This window comes from Notamacropus eugenii, chromosome 2, assembly GCF_028372415.1.
Source record: "Notamacropus eugenii isolate mMacEug1 chromosome 2, mMacEug1.pri_v2, whole genome shotgun sequence".
Lineage (NCBI taxonomy): Eukaryota > Metazoa > Chordata > Mammalia > Diprotodontia > Macropodidae > Notamacropus > Notamacropus eugenii.
The window spans coordinates 133,559,964-133,567,481 of NC_092873.1; the positions used below are offsets into that span (position 1 = coordinate 133,559,964).

General features: G+C 40.2%; 1 pseudogene; it reads left to right on the forward strand.

Moving 5' to 3' along the window:
• The first annotated feature begins 323 nt into the window (after nt 1–323).
• LOC140522821 (origin recognition complex subunit 6 pseudogene) lies at nt 324–1,093 on the forward strand (annotated as a pseudogene).
• Nucleotides 1,094–7,518: the final 6,425 nt, after the last annotated feature.

Here is a 7,518-nt window from a genome sequence, read left to right on the forward strand (position 1 = left end):
GATAAGACACCTGTGGCAGGAGATAGTCTTTCCTAAAGCACCCCTGTTACTATAGACTTACTCTTTATGGAAACACATCTCAGAAAAATGAGAGAACAAGATACATGTAGCATGGTCCAAGTCTCTATAAAAGCTAATCTTGTTTTAGAAAGCTCAGACTTAAACTGGCCATGTTCCATGAGAAATAAAAGTAAACCAAGACACAAAAATTTAACATAATCTTTTCTAGGCCTTTAACTGTTCCATATTGAGACTCACAGGGTATCCTGTTTTCCATAGGCCAAGGAGCACAGGCTCATTGCACATTTTGGACATCAGGCATCATGGACTCTGCTGCCTGGGGAAAGGTGAAGAGTTCCTGCAACTGTCACAAGTGTACAATGGAAACAAGTAATTCAATCATGTGTCTAGACTTTCCTGCTACCAGTATGAGATGACCAGTCAACAGAACTTATTTAGTTAACCTTTCTAGTTTGAAGAAAAATTGGATCAAATTGTTGAGTGTTTGATAAAACTATCTTTGCATATATAACTTGGAATACATAACTTAGCTGTACAGTGTAATTGCATGAAGGCAGTAAACAGTGCTACAAAGATACGACCAGCATATGAAGCTACTCTTCTCCAAACACAGAAAATAGATCTGAATGGGTCTAGGCCCTTTTCCACTATAGAAACATGACATTCAGCAGGCAGCACTATTTTTAGCATCCTAAAACTAAAAGTAGATGAATACAAAATGGTGGTGACATCCAGCGTAGAGAAAGCTTTATTTGATCAATTCGGTAAACATTTGGAAAAGTTTGAACAGCAAGTTAAGGGAGAACCTAACATTTCAGCTTCTCCACCATCTAAAAGAGAGAAAAAGATTATAGTTCAATATTCCAAGAAGGAAATAAAGGATGAAGCAGAGTCACTATGTAAGCAGCAACAAAGTGAATATTTAGAACAAGATTATGAAGAATAAAAAGTAAAAGAAAAATCAGGAAATGCTGCTAAAGCAAAAAAGGAGTGGCACCACTTCTGGACACCACTTCCCACCAAACATGACTCTTTCCTACCTAGTGAGAGTAGATGCTTTGTTAGTATTTGATCTTGACCAAGAAATTCTAGAAGTCCTGCTTTAGTATGCTTGGGATTCTTTTTCCTGGGCAGTAGGAAACATTATGTAAATGAAAACATTTTGCATGTGCACTGAATACCATAGTTTGTTGAGGTTACTTGAAGAAGGTAGCACAGGGGTCACATTTAAAGCAGTGGTACCTGGGTCTTCTGACAAGAGAAATAAGCCTCTATATGATTAAATCATTCTGAATAGTTTCCACTTGCCTATCAGGAATGTATGTTCTTTTGTACATTTAATAATTAAATATTAATAACTCATGTAAAAGTAATACAAATTTGTTTCTTGTACTATCTAATGCTGGTTTTAAATTTATTTTAAACCTTTTTATAATCATAGAATCATTTACTTTAAAATGTGAATTTAAGATAAAAATATTTTATTATAAAAAATAGTTTTCCTTAGCACCACAATTTGAAAGCATCAGTTCTGCAGTACTCAGTTTTCCTTATACTCCAGCTCTCGAAATCATAATTTTTTTCTGGAAGAAAAAAACATATCTGTGACTAAACAGAACTTTGTAAGCAAGGTGTTGTCTCCGTTGTTCAGATTTGCCAATGCTTTCCTTCCAAGGAGCAAGTATCTTAATTTCTTAGCTGCAGCTTCTGTTTGCTGTGATCTTTGATCCTAAGAATATGAATCTGATTCTTCTTCCATTTCTTTTACTTCTATTTGTCAGAAAGAAATAGACCCAGTTGCCAAGATCTTAAAAGGCATTTGGCATTGTTTTGTTTTGTTTTAATGTCAAGCTTCAAGTCAGCTTTTACATTCCCTTCTTTTACCCTTACAAGAGGTTTATTAATTTATCACTTTCTGTCATTGGAGTGTTATTGTTTACATATCTGAGATTGCTGATATATTTGTTGGCAACATTAATACAAGCCCTTGATTCATCTAGCCTGACATTTCACATGAACTATTATTTGCACGTGAAATAAATGAGGGGACAATATACAGGCTTGTACTCATTCTCCAATCTTAAACCTCATAGAACCTCAGTTGTTCCATGATCAGTTGCTTTTTTATGTTTACTTATTTTTAGTTTTCAACACTCATTTCCACAAAATTTTGAGTTCCAAACTTTCTCCCCATCTCTCCCCTCCCCCATCCCAAAACACCTTGCATTCTGACTATCCCTTCCCCCAATCTGTCCTCTCTTCTATCACACCATCCCTTTCCTTATCCCCATCTTTTCTCTTATCTTGTAGGGGCAGATGGATTTCTATACCCCATTACATGTATTTCTTATTTCCCAGTTGTATGCAAAAATAATTCTCAACATTTGCTCCTGAAAACTTTGAGTTCCAACTTTTCTCCATTCCTCCCTTCCCACCCATACCCACTGAGAAGGCAAGCAATTCAATATAGGCAATGTATGTGTAGTTTTGCAAACAACTTTCATAATAGCCTTGTTTTGAAAAATTAAATATGTTTCCCTCCATCTTATTCTGCCCCCCGATTTATTCTATTCTATCTTTTAACCTTGTCTCTCCCCCAAAATATTTACTTCTAATTGCTCCCTTCTCCCATTTGCCCTTACTTCCATCATCCCCCCACACTTAATCTTTCTCCCTTACTTTCCTGTAATGTAAGACAGATTTCGTACCAAATTGAATGTGCATGTTATTCCTCCCTTAAGCCAAATGTGATGATAGTAAGCTTCACTTTTCCCTCTCACTTCCCTCCTTCACCCTCCAATGAAAAAGCTTTTCCTTGCCTCTTTTATGAGAGATAATTTGAACCATTCTGTTACTCCCTTTCTCCTCCCAATGTATTTCGCTCCAATTCCTTAATATTTTTAGATATCATCCCTTCATATTCAACTCAAAATGTGCTCTGTATATATACATATATCTGTGTGTGTGTGTGCATTTGTATATAATACATTCAACTATCCAAATACTGAGAAAAGTTTCAAGAGTTCCAAGTCTTATCTTTCCATGTAGGAGTGCAAGCACTTCAACTTTACTAAGTCCCTTATGATTTCTTCTTCCTGTTTAACTTTTCATGCTTCTCTTGATCCTTGTGTGTGATAGTCTAATTTTCTATTCAGCTCTGGTCTTTTCATCATGAATTTCGAAACTTTTCTATTTCATTGAAAGACCATTTCCCCCCAGAAATATTACTCTGCTTTGCTGGGTAGATGATTCTTGGTTATAACCACAGTACGTTTGACTTCTGGAATATCATATTCCAAGCCCTTGGATCCATTAATGTAAGAGCTTCTAGATTTTGTGTTATATTGATTATATTTCTACAATAATCTAAATGTTTCTTTCCAGTTGCTTGAATGGTTTTCTCCTTGACCTGGAAACTCTGGAATTTGACTATAACATTCCTAGGAGTTTCTCTTTTTGAATATCTTTCAGGAAGTGATGGGTGGGTTTTTTCAATATTTATTTTGCCTTCTGGTTCTAGAATATCAGGGCAGTTTTCCTTGACAATTTCGTGAAAAATGATGTCTAGGCTCTTTTTTTGATTGTGGCTTTCAAGTACTCCCATAATTTTTAAATTGTCTCTATTTTCTAGGTCAGTTGTTTTTCCAGTGAGATATTTCATATTATTTTTCCTCCATTCTTTTGGTTTTCTTTTGTAATTTATTGGTTTCCAATAAAGTCATTCCCTTACATCTGCTCAATTCTAATTTTTAAAGAGATATTTTGTTCAGTGAGCTTTTGAACCTCCTTTTTTTTATTTGGCTAATTCTGTTTTATAAAGCATTCATTTCCTCATTGACTTTTTGGACTTCTATCTTTAAAGGTGCTATTTTCTTAAGAGATGTTTTTTGGTCCCCTTTAGCAAGCTGTTGACTTGCTTCTCATGATTTTCTTGGATCACTCTCATTTCTCGTCCCAATTGTTCCTTCACTTCTCTTACTTGATTTTCAAAATCCTTTTTGAACTCTTCCATGGCCTGAGACCATTGCATATTTATTTTGGAGGTTTTGGATGTAGAAGCCTTGACTTTCAGATCTTCCTCTGTTGGTATGCACTACTTTTCCTCATCTGAAAGGATGGAAGAAAATACCTGCTTACCAAAATAGAAGCTTCTTTAGTCTTATTTTTCACCTTTTATGGGCATTTTCACAGTCAGTTATTTGACTTTTGAGTCCTCTGTCAAGATGGACATACACTCTGGAGAACTGTAAGTTCTCAGTTCCTCAAAGGTGGCATAATCAAGGGAGAGGAGTTAGTCCTTTCCTTGCCTGCACTCTCTGGGAGCTATCAACTCTTTTATGCCCAAAACCTACAAGTAGAATTCCCTTTCCAGAGCCTCCATCAGCTCCAGGATGCCAGCCAGCCCTCTTCCTCACCCCAGCACTGCCACTCATGGCTGACACCCAGATCAGCAGCTCAATTTCCTCATGGGCTTTAGGCCAAAGGCTCCAAAAATAGACATTGCTGCTGCTGCTGCTGCTACCTAGGGCCAGGACTAGAAGAAGATCCTGGTCTCTTCTCATCCAGGAGAGAAAGCTTTTTCACAAACCTTTGAAGTATCTTTGGCGTTTATGGCTAGAAGGATCTGAGAACCGCAGCTGCTGTGGAGGATTCTGCCCCCAAGGCCTGTTCTGGTTCTGTCCCTGCTGCACCACAGGGCCAATGATCTGATCGACTCTGTGGGCTGCACTTTGCTCCATGCTCCATGTGATTGAACTTTCCTGTCTGCCTTCCAAGCTGCCCGGGGCTTGAAATCCCTTTCACTCTGTCGTTTTGTGGTTTCTGATGCTCTAGAATTTGTTATAGTTATTTTTTACAGGTATTTAATGGGCTGTGGACAGAGAGCTTCTGGAGGTGCATCCTACTATTCCACCATCTTGGCTCCTTCCTGCTCAACTAATTTTGTTGATAGCAATGGTTCCCAAGGTCCACTTGACTTCATTCTTCAGGATGTTTATCTCTAGATCACCATACTGTAATGGATATGAGCAACAAGAAGAAATTTCTTCCACGAAATTGCATAATTTTATATACATCTCTTAAAAATCTTTAACTCTTTTTGTGTCCCTATGATTTTTGTCTTTTATGATAACCATTTTTGTCCAAAACATCCTCTTGATGTCTCTAATTTTATTGGAGATCTCCTGTCTTTCCCATTTTATTGTTTTCTTCTGCTTTTTTTTTGCGTTACTCATGTAAGAGAACCTCTCAGGGGTGGAACCAAGATGGTGGAACAGAAAGACGTTCAAATTCTAATTTTTCCCCTGCAGCCCATAAAATACCTGTAAAAAGTGACTCTGAACAAATTCTAGAGCAGCAGAAGCCACAAAACGAGAGAGTGAAAGAGATTTTCAGCACAAGGTAGCCTAGAGGCTCTACAGGAGGGGTCTGGCACATGGAGTGTAGAGCAACGTGCAGCCCACAGATCCCAACACAGTCTTGGACAAGCAGCACAGCAGGGACAGGAGCAGAACAGGCCTCTGGAGTGGAATATCCACCAGCAACAGCATTTTCAGTTCCCTCTAGACACAAAGGTCAAAGACTCCTCATAGGTATGAGAAAAAGCTTTTTCTTCTGAGTTAGAAGGGAGCAGGGTCCTCCCGTATCCCTGGCCCCAGGTGGCAGCAGCAGTGGCAGCAGCAGCAGCATCCATTTTGGGAGTCCTCGGCCTAAAGTAAATGGGAGGTTCAAGAGGTTGACCCTGTCTCATCCTGAGTGGGAGGTCTACCCTCCCCCTAAAACCCTGTGGAAATTGAACCCCTGATCTGAATCTTAGTCCTGAGCCCCACCCTGGGGTAAGGAGGAAGAGAGCTGGCAGAGCTGGAGACTACCGTGGAGAGGGAATCCTACTACTCACAGATTCTGGGCAGAAAAGTTTTTGGTTGTTCCCAGCCCAGTGTGAGGGTCAGGAGAAGAGTACTCTCCTCTCCCTTGATTGTGCCACCTTGGAGGAACTGAGAATGTTCAGGTCCCCAGAGTATACACTCCTCTCTACAAATGACTCAAAAGTATAAGCAACTAGCTGGGAAAGTGCCCAAAAAAGGGAAAAAGACTAAGACAATAGAAGGTTACTTTCTTGGCGAGCAGGTATTTTCTTGCATCCTTTCAGTTGAGGAGTGATGCACGTCATCAGAGAAAGATCTAAGGGTAAGAATCTCTGCATCCAAAACCTCCAAAGTAGATATGGAGTGATCTCAGGCCATGGAAAAGCTCAAAAAGAGTTTTGAAAATCAAGTAAGGGTGGTAGAGGAAAAACTGGGAAAAGAAATGAGAGCAATGCAAGAATTTCATGAAAAGTGCATCAGCATGTTGCTAAAGGAGATGCAATGAAGTACTGAAAAAAAATAACACCTTTAAAAATAAACTAACTCAACTTGCAAAGGGCATTCAAAAAGCCAATGAGGAAAAGAATTCTTTAAAAAGCAGAATTAGCCAAGTGGAAAAAAGAAGTTAAAAAGTTCGGTGAAGAAAATAGTTCCTTAAAAATGAGAATGGAAAAGACGGAAGCTAATGACTTTATGAGAAACCAAGAAATTAAAAACAAAATCAAAACAATGAAAAAATGGAAGACAATGTGAAATATCTCATTGGAAAAATAACAGACCAGGAAAAGAGGTCCAAGAGAGGAAGTTTAAAAATTATGGGACTACTTGAAAGCCATGATCAAAAAAAGAGCCTAGACATCATTCATGAAATTATCAAGGAAAACTGCCCTGATATTCTAGAACCAGAGGGCAAAATAAATATTGAAAGACTCCGGGGGGGGCTGAGCCAAGATGGCGGAGTGAAAGCAACGACTCACCTAAGCTCCTGGAAAAACTCCTCTGGATATATCTGGGGGGAGAGTCTGACCAGACTTTGGAGGTGTAAAATCCAGCGGGTGACGGACTTTGACGGATTCGGAGCCCAGGCTGGACCGGAGGGTGCACGGGAGAATCTGTTCTGCGGGGGTAAGACCCCGGCACACAGCGCAGCGCGGTCAGCGCCGCAGGGCGGAAGGGACCAGAGGAGCCTGAGAGTGGCAGGCGAAACCAGTGGAGCAGGAGATAAGCCAGGTGGAGCCGGTGAGAGCCGCTGAGTGCCAGACATCAGCGCAGCAGTCCTTGAAATCTTCAGCCTGAAGACGGACTTCGGTGGGTCACTACTTGAACTTCCAGGAACTGGGATGGCAGAGTGATCAGTAAGTGCTCTCTCCTCCCCCCTGATGACCCTGAGGGAACCATAAAATTCTTCCCCAGATTAATCCTGGATCAGCAGGAACAGCAGAAGGGTGCGGGTGGTCTCATAACACCAGAGGATGGAAAAGTGGCAAAGGGGAATTCTTCTTACTGTGGTGGAGGCGATCTGGAGGGACAGATGACCCAGGGCAGAGAAAATTCGTACTGAGACCCAGGCAAGCCTCAGAGCCGGGAGACGAGCCCCAGGAGGGGCGGGAACACGAGTTAGCTTCTAGGCATG